This window comes from Rhinolophus sinicus, linkage group LG01 (assembly GCF_036562045.2).
Source record: "Rhinolophus sinicus isolate RSC01 linkage group LG01, ASM3656204v1, whole genome shotgun sequence".
NCBI classification, from domain to species: domain Eukaryota; kingdom Metazoa; phylum Chordata; class Mammalia; order Chiroptera; family Rhinolophidae; genus Rhinolophus; species Rhinolophus sinicus.
In genome coordinates this window covers 78,469,892-78,483,566 of record NC_133751.1, presented here as the reverse complement: position 1 = coordinate 78,483,566, position 13,675 = coordinate 78,469,892, and the positions used below count along the sequence as shown (strand labels likewise).

Genomic DNA, 13,675 nt, shown 5'->3' with positions numbered 1-13,675 from the left:
AGAAATAATCATTTGATTATTCTGGTATATTTCCATGGAAGTTTTCTACTCCTAAAATTTGATGTCTAGGCCTCTGTATTAGGAATATTCCCCAAACAAACATCAAAATATCACCTGGTGGTGGTGAGGAGGAGAAAAACAAGCTCCCTTTAGATGGGCCTCTCAGTCCTCATATAGTGCAAGTTCCCAGATCCAACAATTCAGATGTAAGGAGATACAGGTAATGAGAACCTAAGTAAAAAGAAAGTTGCTTTCCCATCAGTCACATTTCAGGCCAAAAGGAATTGAAGTGATCAGTGCGTTACTGCCTCAGAAGGGCTCTCCAGGCTCTGCCTAGCTTACTCCATCTTTCCTGTTCTCTGGCATTAACCTTTCAACTCAGAGTTCTTGCCTTCCACCAACTCACTTGTACTGCAGGATTCAGACAATTCTTTGTGTCCCTAGTCAACCTAGCCTTTAACAAGAATGTAAATTGCTCTTTGCCCCAAATCCTTAGTTTGGCCTCAGCCCATTCCATCCAGGTCCCATCTCTTGAGAACTGAGCCTGGGTTAGAGAGCCAGTTCTCCCACAAACGCAGGAGGAAAAGTTGGATAAAACTCCCAAAGCCCCAGGACTGTGGTGGTGGCAGCAGCTACCCCAGCCTGACCACCAAGCAGAAGACTTGTCCTTTCACCACCACTCACCCTCAGGACATGGCTTCCTCCTACTTGCTTCAGCATCTCCCTGCAAAAGAGCAGTCGCAGGGAGATGCCTAGGCCCTGGAGTCTTACCACTCTCCTTAAAGTTCCCTGGTGGTGCCGGTGAGCCTGGGTTCTATCATTGCTCCCTAAAATTCTGAGATTAACAGTGGAGCCAGGGAGCCACGGGAATGGAACCAAAGTTGGTGCCTCAGTCATGAGTATATATTGTCCTTAATTAATCCCACCTGGCTTCATACAATTATCTAAGCAGAAGTGCCTTTGACATTATTTGAATCACAAGTTTAGTTTTGGCTTCTGTTGTTAGTTCCACAGACCTTTCTTCAAAGCAGCAGCATTGCAAGCACAGGAATAATTTTTTCCTTATAGACTTATGCCCTAGACAAGAGACATCTGCTCAGTGAAATACAACCAGAAACATAATCAATAAGCACTAAAAAAAAAAAAATTCTTACTGTAAATAATGCCAAATGCAATTTTCAAAAACTTGGAAATCATGGCAGTTTAAATATGAATGACATGTCACTGCTTACAAAGTATTTCCACCAAGTTTCTCATTTGAAAAGAAAATAGGGAGTAAATTGTCACAACAACTTTAAAAACAACAGAAGAGACATAAGCCTTGTTATATAGGCCTTTCAGAAACTCATAATGCTAGGTAATGCACTCATGGGAAGAAAACCATTTGGTTTAAGCTACAGAATGTGTTTTCAAGAGCCACTATGTCATGATCACACCCATCCTATATAATCTTTACATTTCAGGCTCTGAAGAAAGCAAAATAGAATTTTCACCTCATTTATATGCATCAGAGAAGTGCAAGAAAACATTTCCATGAAACTGACTGTGGCAGACAATCTGCTTAATTGCAGCAATGTGTTTGATGTGGGCTCTGGACACAAAGCAAATCCCCGATTGGAAATGACAACTGATGTCTTTGCCAAAGCCTGTCAGCAGCTGGTGACCATGACTTGCTTAATCCTGAGTGCTTGTCTCCTAGTGGTCATTTCCTGTGTGTGTGTGTGTGTGTGTGTGTGTGTGTGTGTGTGCGTGCGCGCGTGTGCCCCACCAGAGTTCTCTGGGTGGGTGGTTTATGAAACACTTGGAATTTATGGCCTACCGACCTTGCCACATTCTCTTAGGCAAACACCCCTAATGCTATCCCTTGCTGTCTGATTATAGAGTGGTACCTAGTTTATTCTCCCCAGAATCAAATCAAATGCTAAAAATGCTATGAAATCCTCATTATTATTAGCATGACTCTTTTGTGAGTGAGGGGAAGAATTGCCAACACATGCAGCATATCCTTCAGAGTCAGTGAGAAAAAGGAATCATTCTTTGCCAATTCTTTGGGAAAGGACAAACATGGATTCTATTCTGTAAGCCCATAGATAGCTTCTCTTTTCTGCTAGAGTTTCATTCTCTGTCCAGAGTTCTATCGTGTATCAAATCACTGTGCACACTATTTCTCGAACTTTTAATGTCAGTAAGAATTTCAAAGCAAAAACTATCTATTATTGAAAAAGAAATCTTTCCCCCATCATAAAAATGATGATTCAAAAGTCATCATCCCTTTAATTTAGGAAATGTAATACCCCTGCTCTGGAGAGCCACCCTCCTTCCCTGAGGAGCTGTCCCCAACAACAGGACAGTGACAGGGACCCACCAGCTTCCTCTGCTCTGCTCAGTGTCCTCAAAGCCTTTCTTTCTTATCCCATTTCATTACATTACTTCTTTGATTTGCGTGTTCTTAAACATGACTACTAATGCAGAGCTACCTTCTAGAATTCACAGACTGTATCGATTGCTAAGTGGGAAAAAACAATTCCTGCCCTTTTTGTAAGTCAGACTATTAAATCTTCAGGCCATCTCCCTGCGACTTAGAGATTGAAACTAGTTTCTGGAACATTGCCAAGTGATTTCTCAAGCTTAAAGATTCCTTCCTCAACCCATCTCCTATAGAGCGTTTTAAAAGTAAAAATGCCACCATTGGAGAGTCTGTTTCAACAGGTCTCAGGTTGGTCCCAGAGAGTTGTTTGTTTTAATCACACTGGTCATTCAGAGGTGCATCTGGGTTTAAGAGCAGTGCCCGTGAAGACACGCTTACTACAGTAACCTTTGCACAATTCAAGTTTTTCTTCACGTGTACATTTCCCAGCCTTCTTCTAGATATACAGTGTTTCCCCCAAAATAAGACCTCGCCAGACCATCAACTCTAATGCATCTTTAGGAGCAAAAATTAACATAAGACCTGGTCTTATGTTATATTATATAAGACCCAGTATTATATTATATTATATTACATTATATTATACCGGGTCTTATATTATAGTGAAATAAGATCGGGTCTTATATTAATTTTCACTCCAAAAGAAGCATTAGAGTTGATGGTCCGTCGAGGTCTTATTTTTATTTTTTTTTTAAGATTTTATTGGGGGAGGGGAACAGGACTTTATTGGGGAACAGTGTGTATTTCCAGGCCTTTTTTTCCAAGTCAAGTTGTTGTCCTTTCAATCTTAGTTGTGGAGGGTGCCATTCAGCTTCAAGTTGTTGTCCTTTCAGTCTTAGTTGTGGAGGGCGCAGCTCAGCTCCAGGTCCAGTTGCCGTTGCTAGTTGCAGGGGGCACAACCCACCATCCCTTGCGGGACTCGAGGAATTGAACTGGCAGCCTTGTGGTTGAGAGCCCACTGGCCCATGTGGGAATTGACCCAGCAGCCTTCGGAGTTGGAGCACGGAGCTCCAACCGCCTGAGCCACGGTGCCGGCCCTAGGTCTTATTTTTGAGGAAACACGGTAGTATAGTTGAAGACTGACTTGATGGAAAGGTTTATGAAGCAACTGTTCTTTAAATACTTAAAGCAGAACCTGAAGTTCATTACTGTCTTTTGATTAAATTTCCACTAAATAATCCAGAAAACAGAATATACTGCTGAAGTACTGTTTGAGTCCTTCAGTACTCCAGACTTACTCAGAGGCATGCAGGCTGTTCTTGCATTAACGGCATCCTGAGCATCAAAGCAAGCAGGAAAACTGCTAAAACTGCTGGTGACTGCTGTAGTACCAGATAGTGAAGATGGTCATGCCTGTCCTTCCTGTGGCTAAAGGACATGTGATTGGCAGCTCTGCTCAGTGAATGCCAATCACAGGGTGAGCCATAACATTTCATTCAGCAACTGCTGACACCAAGAAGTAGGAATCCCTCCAGAGCAATCCCTGGAAACAGCTATGGAAGTCAAGGAGGGCTATAGTTATGTCTGCCCAGATTTAGTAAAAGATTTTAACAAGAATTACATGTGTGGGCCAAGTGGATTAAACAGTATACTGGAATCAAGGCAATCTCAAAGAAAGAATTTTCCATTGACGTTGGTTATGACAGATGCTGAAAACTCTTCATCCAGAATTTGTTAATCCAGATTTCACACCACCTACCTGAGAAGTAGTAGATGAAGTAATTCAAAAATATCTTATTGATGTCAGACTTCTCTTTATAAGAATATTGACCTCACTGAACTGGATATGCAGGGCAGTTTGAGAGTCACTTTTATGTTTTGAAGGAAAAAAGTGACCAAGTAAAAGATAAATTTCAAAACACAACCTCATACACACATCATGAATGTATTTAATGTCACTGAACTGTATGTTTTTAAATGGCTAAAATTGTAACTTTTATCCTATGTGTATATTATCACAATAAAAGAAATAAATAAAAAATTTAAAGTAGTCTCATGACATTTTCCATTACTCATTCATAGGACAAGGGAGTCCAGTGATTATGAATTGCTACCATCTTGCCCAAAAGAAAATTGGTTTTTGTTGCAAGTGCTTTTATTTTTTTTTCATATTACAACTAAGCATTTATTATACAGTTTAAGAAAGGAAGCAATTGCAGTGGTATTTCAGAAGCTGTATTTTTTTAATGTAATATATGCTCATAGACTCTAAACAGTATTTTAAAATATACATTCTCTCCAAAAGAAAATACTCAACTAAAGATGGATAACTTTTAATGTACGTAAAATGTTACAAACATTTTAAAATTAATTGTCAGATTTTTTTTCACAACACAGTGTACAGAAATTTGCAGACTTCCTGTACAGAGCAGTATAATCTTTACTCTTGAGCAAGGCGTTCAATAACACGTCGGTAATCTTCCACAAACTTCTGAAAGCTTTCTTCCAGCTGTTCATGTTGCATGCTTATTTCTATTTGGTTCATCTGGTTTGTCAGTTCGTCTGGTCTGAGACATTTTCTCATTTTAGCAAGATCTCTCTGCTTTTTCTTATACGGCTAATTAATCTTCTTTTAATATCCAGTCTATAGCTTCTGTATTGTTCAGCATCACTCATATCAGTTACCAGTAGTCAAAGAATTTCGTAAACCCATCTAGCATGTTGCTTATTTATTTTGAACTTCTGTTGTGCCTCTATTGCCATATCTTCATTGAATCCTTGCATTAACTTTTCCCAGGAAAACAAGCCAAATCTTCACAAAGCTTCACAAGCACAAAGTCTCATAATTTCACATAGCTTTTGGATGGATCTTCCACTGTAATATCAAGAACAGAAGGAGATGCAATGTAGTATCTATGAACTGTTTCAAGAAGTTGAGCACCATGGCCTTGACTTTGAAATGGAGTCAGTATCAGCATCTGACTTACACATGGCCGGGTTTTGTCTGGGTACACATAGTAATTATAGACTGTCATGTAGCCTACGGTCGCAAAGAGCGTAGCTCCATCCTTATTATACTTCTCAAATACTAGAAAGTAGTGCCATCTTTCATCATCCATGTCAATAAAGCTAACAGTTTCAATAAACCACATCAAAAAGATCTGAGGCCTTTCATGATATTCTCGAAAGCCTCTACATGTCCTGTCAGCCTTGTATATTTGAAAGGTAAAGTTTTCTCCTCCTGTTGGACTTAGAACAGAGTATGTACGGAGTAAGGTTCCAAATGGCTTGAAATCAACTTCTTTTTCCAGCAAAGAAAGAAAATCGTTCGTGTTTGTACGAAAGCCAGGTGGAATGATTTGTCTAATTTTGCCCTCGACATCATCTGCCTTTACACAGTCAAAGTTCTCATCAACTTTCGATGCATATTCAACACAGAACATTGTTGACAGGCTACCAGCAATATAGTATAACAGGATCTTCAGACCCTTGTAACCAAAAGCAGTTTCATCATCCCCAAAGAGTTGACGGGTATATTCAGGAAAGAAAGTTCTAATGTCATTCTCAAGATCTTCAGGAAAATGAACTAATTTTAGTTCAATTGCTGTGTTGGTGTTACATTTATACTCTGCCAGTTTCTTCTCCACTGCACTCTTATGTTCAACCAAAAATTTCTCCATAGCACCAAATCCTCTGCCAACCAGGAGCTGCGCTGAGAGTTCCACACTTCCAGGCTGAAGCAGGCCTTCTGGAACTCAGGCTAGAGTCCGAAAGTTCCAGGAGGGCACTGTCACCACTGTCTTGGCGTTCCTTCCCAAACCTCGCAAGTGCTTTTAGAACGAAGAAGCTAGTATACTGGATTGTCTAATTATTTGCATTCTTTTACTTGCTAAAAAAAAAAAAAAAAATTATTTTAAAGTAAAGACAAGACTGTTGGACCAGTTTTTTTAAAAAAGCAATGCTCACAACATTCAGGTGTAGCCACACCGATTTCAGCCTCTGCTTATTGAGATTTCTTCCTGTTTTGTATGTCTAAGCTGGTGACACTGATGCAAGGTGTGAGAAGCAAACACAGGGGAGTACTGTGTGTGCTAACAGTTGTCTGCTTCTAAAGGAGATGTTCTGATCTCTCTTATATATAATCTATTCTATGGCAGATGCTGAAGTCCAATCAAATCTCTATTAGCCAGTTTGGGTAGATTAACGGACCTGCTCACTCTATGCCTTTTTTTTTTTTCTTTTGTGTCAGTCTTCTTTCACTTACCATCATCCATGTGTAGCATGTATCAGTACTACGTTCCTTTTTATAGCCTTACTCAGCTCAGGCTGCTATAACAAAATACCACAGACTGGGTGGCTTCAACAACAGACCTTTATTTCTCATAGTTCTGGAGGCTGGGAAGTCCAAGATCAAGGTGCTGGCAGATTTGGTTTTTGGTGAGGGCCCTCTTTCCCAACTGGTATATGGCCACCTTCTCACTATATCCTCACACGGAAGAGAGAGGAAGATCTAGAGTCTCTTCCTTTTCTTATAGGGGTACTAATCCCATCATGAGGGTTCCACTCTCAGGGCATAATCTAAATCTAATTACCTCCCAATAGCCCCATTCCTCATATCATCACATGGTGGATAAAGGGCCTCAACATGAATTTGGGGGGAGGGGCACAAACATTCAGTCCATAACACAACCCAATAATATTCCATTGTATGGATTTACTGCATTTTATTCATCCATTCATTAGTTGGCAGGCATTTGGATTGTTTTGACTCTTTGCTATTATGAATAAGGCTGCAGTTGAACACTTGTGTACAACTTTTGTGTGGACACCTGTTTTCAATTCTCTTCAGTATATACCTAAGACTGGAATTGCTAGCCCACATAACAACTCTATATTTAACCTCTCAAGAAACTGCAAATCTGATTTCCCAAGTGGCTGTACCATTTTACAATCCTACCAATGATATGTAGTGTTCCAATTTTTACAAATCCTCACCAACAGTTTTTATTGTCTGTCTTTTTTATTATAACAATCCATTCTAGTGCTATCTTATTGTGATTTTTATTTGTATTTCATTGAAACTAATGATGCTGAGCATCTTTTCATGTGCTTATAGGTCAATTTTATATCTTCTTTGGAGAAATGTCTATTTAAATCCATTGCCCATATTTTAATCTGGTTATTTGTCTTTTTATTGTTGGCTGTAAGGGCTCCTTATATATTCTGGATATAAGTCCCTTTGAGATATATGACTTGCAAATATTTTCTGTCCATATTTGGGTTGTCTTTTTACTTTCTTGATAACATCCTTTGAAGCACAAATGTGGGAGGTTTTGTTCGTTTGTTTGTTTTTATATTGAAGATAAATTGCATTTTTAAAAAGTCTCTGGAGATCTGGATCCAGAATGTTTTCCTAATATATAATGAATACTTTCATAGAATTTTATAGCAGGTGGAACAGTAATTCAGGAATATATTACAAGAAAAACAAGAAAATCTACTTGATAATTAAAACATATTTTGATGGGTAGGAAATTAAATTTCACATAGGCGATATATAAGAATAGAGCCTCTGTAGTATATTTTGGCTTCTTTCATATGTGTGAATGCACATAAAGCAGATTGCATGAAGTTGTTTTACAAAACAAGCCAGAGAAAAATCTATGCTTACCCCTAAACCTGACTAAGTGGAACTGAAGAGAATAGAGTTGATTACTCAGGTTAATGAGATGGTGTCTATAAATGACAAGTGGTTATACTAAAGAAGTTATTACATTTACATGCAGAACTATACTAACAATATTTTCGTTAATAAAAGTTTCTCTTGAAATAAAACCTTCTGGTTAATTTTTCCCCTCTCTTTGCAATTTTTGGTAGAAAAAAAAGCAACTAAATTCAATACACATTTGAAACTTTTACAACAGTTCATGCATAGCATACAAAGTTAACAGCTTATAAATTCTCCTTACCTCAAGAAAGAAAATGGGCATAAGAAACTAAACCACTTTTGTGTTCACCCCTGCTAAAATACTTCTCCAGTATACTTTGGGCTATTCATTTCTTTCTTTTTCATTTGAGATATAATTAATATATAACATTATATTGGTTTCAGGTATACAATATAACGGTTCAATATTTCTATATATTCCAAAATGATCATCATAATAAGTCTAGTTAACATCCATCTCCACACATAGTTACCAATTTTTTTTCTTGTGATAAGAACTTTTAAGATCTATTCTCTTAGCAACTTTCAAATCTACAATACAGATTTTCTGGTTAAGATGGAGTAGATAAATACTGTGCTAATCTTTTCTCTTGACTACATCAAAACTACAACTATACTACAAAACATCCAGTCTTATTGAACTGAGGCTTTAAAACTAAGAACATACAGAAGAAGCCACCGTGAGACTGGTAGGAGGGACACAGTCACAGAACAGGCTGGCCCACTCCTGCAAGTGACCATTAAAAATTAGGAGCGATACCTTGGCTGTGGAGGTCCTCCCACCCTGGAAACGTAAGGTGTCCCAGAGCTGCACCAGGCTCACCAATCCAGGGTTCCAGTGCCACGGAGAACAGTCTCCATAATTTCTGGTTGTGAAAACCAGTGGAGATTATGGCTGAGTAGGATAGAGGACGAGTACACTCTGAGGTGTTCCTCTTGGAGGGCCCATGCAAGGACGTACACACTGATGGACTCACTCTCTCTGATCTCTAGCAATAGGGCAGCAGCTCAAAGGCAAAATGGACATACGGGGAGGAACTGAGTTGTCTGCCTGCCATGTGAGGGCTGGAGGGGCAGATTACTCCTGGACGGAGGAGCTGGCAGAAGCTTTTGTTTCTTTGTTGAGCCCTTCCCCCCCCTGTGTGCAGACACAGGCAGCCACCATATCTGAGTGTCCATTAACCTGCTTAACGTTGTTCATTCACCTGGCCCTGGTGATTCTGAGCCCATGCCCCACCCAACTTTTGGGCACACCTAAGCCACTTCTAGTGGCTTTTTCATACAAACCGCCTGCCTTGGCTTATGCTACAGACTTTCCTAAAGTCTGTCAAAGGTTCACAAAACCCAAACAAGCAGCATCTGGCTTCAACATGTCCTGTACCTCTGGCTGAGCATCCCCAAACCCAGAACTAGTGGCAGCCAGCCTTGGTTTGTGACTTGGCCTCTGAAGGCACTCCCAAGCACAATGCAGGTGGTGGCCATCTGTAGATTGCTTTGTGGCTCACAGCAGGTGGCCCCAGGAAGGATACAGGCTGCGGTTGAACTTGGCCTACAGCAAATCCCCTCCCAAGTGGCCCTGGGGCTGGCATGTCCAGTGGTCAGCTTCGAACCAAGCTGGAGCATCACACTGCCTCCAAGTATGACACATCCAAAGGGCACACTGGGCAGGCACATGAGACCTGCTAAAGCAAATTGTGCTCCATAGGGTCAGTCCCTCCACAACATCTTCTTTACTGTAGTCACAGCCACTCCTCACAATCAATCAGCCCAAAGGTCAATCCTTCCCACTGATGTACAAACATCAACCAAGGCTCACCTATAACAGGGGGACACACCCAACCCACACAAGAAACACACCTGGTGCACCCAGCTCTAGTGACCAGAGCGACTGCACCACTGGTTATTTACTATATAAAGCCACTCTACTAAGATCAGGAGTTATAGCAGCCCTACCTAATATATAGAAACAAACAAAGGGAGGCAGCCACAGTGGAGAAACAAAGAAACATGTCCCAAATAAGAGAACAGAACAAGGCTCCAAAAAAAGAACTAAACAAAATGGAGACAGGCAACTTTCTAGATGCAGAGTTCAAAACATTAGTTATAAGGATGCTCAATGACCTCAGGGAGAACTTCAACAAAGAAATAGGAAACATAAAAATGGAAATAGAAAACATAAAGAAGAACCAGTCAGAAATGAAGAATACAATAACTGATATAAAGAATACATTACAGGGAATCAACAGTAGATTAGATAAAGCAGAGGATCAAATCAGTGATTTAGAAGAAAAGGTAACACAAAACACCCAAACATAATAGCAAAAAGAATCCAAAAAAATGAGGACAGTTTAAGGGGCCTCTGGAATAATATCAAGCATACCAATATTCACATAATAGGAGTACCAGAAGAAGAAGAGAGAGAGCAAGGAATTGAAAACCTATTTGAAGAAATAATAACAGAAAACTTCCCTAACCTGGTAAAGGAAATGGACATACAAGCTCAGGAAGCACAGACAGTACCAAACAAAATGAACCCAAAGAGGTCCACACCAAGACACTTCATAATTAAAATGCCAAAATTTAAAGACAAAGAAAGAATCTTAAAAGCAGCAAGAAAAAAAGCAGCTAGTTACCTATACAAGGGAGCTCCCATTAAACTGTCAGCTGATTTCTCAACAGTAACTTTGCAGGCCAGAAGGGATTGGCAGGAAATATTCAAAGTGATTAAAACCAAAGATCTACAACAAACATTACCTAGCAAAGCTATCATTTAGAATTAGACAGATAAAGAGCTTTCCAGACAAGAAAAAGCTAAAGAAGTTCCTCACCATCAAATCAGTATTACAAGGAAACCTAGAGGGACTTCTTTAAGATGATAAAAAATCAAAATTATGAATAATAAACTGGCAATAACTACACATCTATTAATTACTTTAAATGTAAATGGATTAAATGCTCCAATCAAAAGACATAGGGTGGCTAAATGGATAAGCAAACAAGACCCATACATATGCTGCCTACAAGACATTAACTTCAGGTCAAAAGACACTGAAAGTAAAGGGATGGAAAAGTTATTTCATGAAAATGAAAACAAACAAAAAAAGTAAGAAAGCTGAGGCAGCAATACTTAATACTAGATAAAGTTTATAACAAGAGACAAAGAAACATCCAGTAATCCCACTTCTGGGTATTTATCTGAACAAACCCAAAATGCTACTTGGAGGGGACATGTGCATCCATATGTTCATTGCAACATTATTTACAACTGCCAAGATATGACGGCAACCTGGGTGTCCCTGAAGCGATGAATGGATAAAGAGGTGGTACATATATACAATGGAATATTACCCAGCCATTAGAAAGAATGAAATCTTGCCATCTGTGACAACATGGATGGACCTAGAAGGTATTGTGCTGAATGTAGTTAAGTCAGATAGTGAAAGACAAATGTTATATGATTTCACTTATAAGTGGAATATAAAGAACAAAATAAACCAACAAATAAAACAGAAACAAATTCATAGATAACAGAGAACATTTTTTTTCATAGTTGTTGTGTTTTTTTTTTAATTTATTGGGGTGACAATTGTTAGTAAAATTACATAGATTTCAGGTGTACAATTCTGTATTACATCATCTATAAATCCCATTGTGTGTTCACCACCCAGAGTCAGTTCAACAGAGAACATTTTGATGGTTGCCAGATGGAGGGGCTTGGAGTGAGTGAAAAAGGGGAAGGGATTAAGAAGTACAAGTTGGTTGTTACAAAGTACTCATCAGGATGTAAGTTATAGCATAAGAAATATAGTCAATAATATTGTAATAACTGTGTAGAGTGTTAGATGGGTACTAGATCTATTGGGGTGATAGATGGGAGGGTGTTTGGTGGCAGGGTGAAAAAAGTGAAGGCATTAAGAAATACAAATTGGAAGTTACAAAATAGTCAATGGGATGTAAAGTAAAGCATAGGGAATATAATCAATTATATGATAATAACTATGTATAGTATCAGGTGGGTACTGACTAGTTAGGGGGATCACTTCTTAAATTATATAAATGTCTAACTATTATGCTGTACACCTGATGTAATGTACAGGACAAGGAATAGAGTCAATTATATTGTGATAGCATAGTACAGTGTCAAATGATTGCTGGACTTATGGTGATCACTTCTTTAGGTATAGGTAAATGTTAAATAACTATGGTGAACACCTAAAACTAATATAATATTGTGTGTTAGCTGAATTTTAATAAAAATCTTTTAAAAAATCTACAATACAGTATTATCTACATTACAGACATCATGCTGCACATTACATCTCCAGGACTTACTTATTTTATAATTGGAAGTTTATAATTTATGACCACTTTCAGCCATTTTTCCCATCCTGTACCCCTTGCCTCTGGCAACCACCAATCTGTTCTCTGTATTTATGAGTTTATTTTTGCTTATTTGTTTGTTTTTTTAGATTCTACATATAAGTGAGGTCATATGGGATTGTCTTTGTCTGACTTATTTCACTTAGCATAATGCCCTCAATTTCCATCCATGTTGTCGCAAATGGCAAGACTTCATTCTTTTTTACATTTGAATAATAATATTCCAGTGTGTTCGTGTGTGTGTATCATATTTTCTTTATCTATTTATCCATTGATGAACATTTAGTTTGCTTCCATGTCATGGCTATTAAAATAATGTTGCAATGAACATGGATCTGCAGATATTTTTTCAAGTTAGTGGTTTTGATCCTTCAGATAAATACCTAGAAGTGTTATTTCTGGATCATATGATAGTTCTATTTTTAATTTTTTTAGAAACCTCCATACTGTTTTCCATAGTGACTGCGCCAATTTGCATATTCACCAGCGGTGAACAAGTTTTCCCTTTTCCCCAGTCTCACCAACACTTGTTATTTCTTGTCTTTTTTATAATAGTCATCCTAGTAGGTGTGAGGTGATATCTCGTGGTTTTGATCTGCATTTATGTGATCGTTAGTGACATTCATGTACCTGTTGGACAATTGTATATTTTTTTTTGAAAAATGTCTATTCAAAATCCTTTGATCATTTTTTAATTAAAATGTTTGCTATTTTGCCATTGAGTTTTATGAGTTCTTTATATATTTTGGACATTAACCATTTATCAGATACAGGCACATCTCATTTTCCTGTGCTTCTCTTTATTGCCCTTTGCAAGTATTGTGTTTTTTTACAAATTAAAGGTTTGTGGCAACCCTGCATTGAGCAAATCTATCGCCGCCATTTTTCCAACAGCATTTGCTCAATTTGTGTCTGTCACATTTTGGTAATTCTTACAATATTTTAAACTTTTCATTATTATTATATTTGTTATGGTGATCAGTGATCTTTGATGTTACTATTGTAATTGCTTTGGGGTGCCATGTACTGCACCAATATAAGACAGTAACTTAATCAATAAATGTGTGTATTCTGACTGCTCCTCCTCTCTCTCTCTCTCCTCAGGCCTCCCTATCCCCTGAGGCTCAACAATAGTGAATTTCAGCCAATTAATAACCCTACAGTATTCAAGAGAAAGGAAGATTCACATGTCTCTCACT

The 13,675-nt window shown here is 38.4% G+C and overlaps 2 pseudogenes; one reads left to right on the top strand and one right to left on the bottom strand.

Moving 5' to 3' along the window:
- The first annotated feature begins 3,490 nt into the window (after positions 1 to 3,490).
- On the top strand, positions 3,491 to 4,230 carry LOC109434350 (actin-related protein 3; annotated as a pseudogene).
- A 578-nt stretch (positions 4,231 to 4,808) lies between these two features.
- Positions 4,809 to 6,642, bottom strand: LOC109434351 (histone acetyltransferase type B catalytic subunit; annotated as a pseudogene).
- Between the last annotated feature and the right edge of the window lie 7,033 nt (positions 6,643 to 13,675).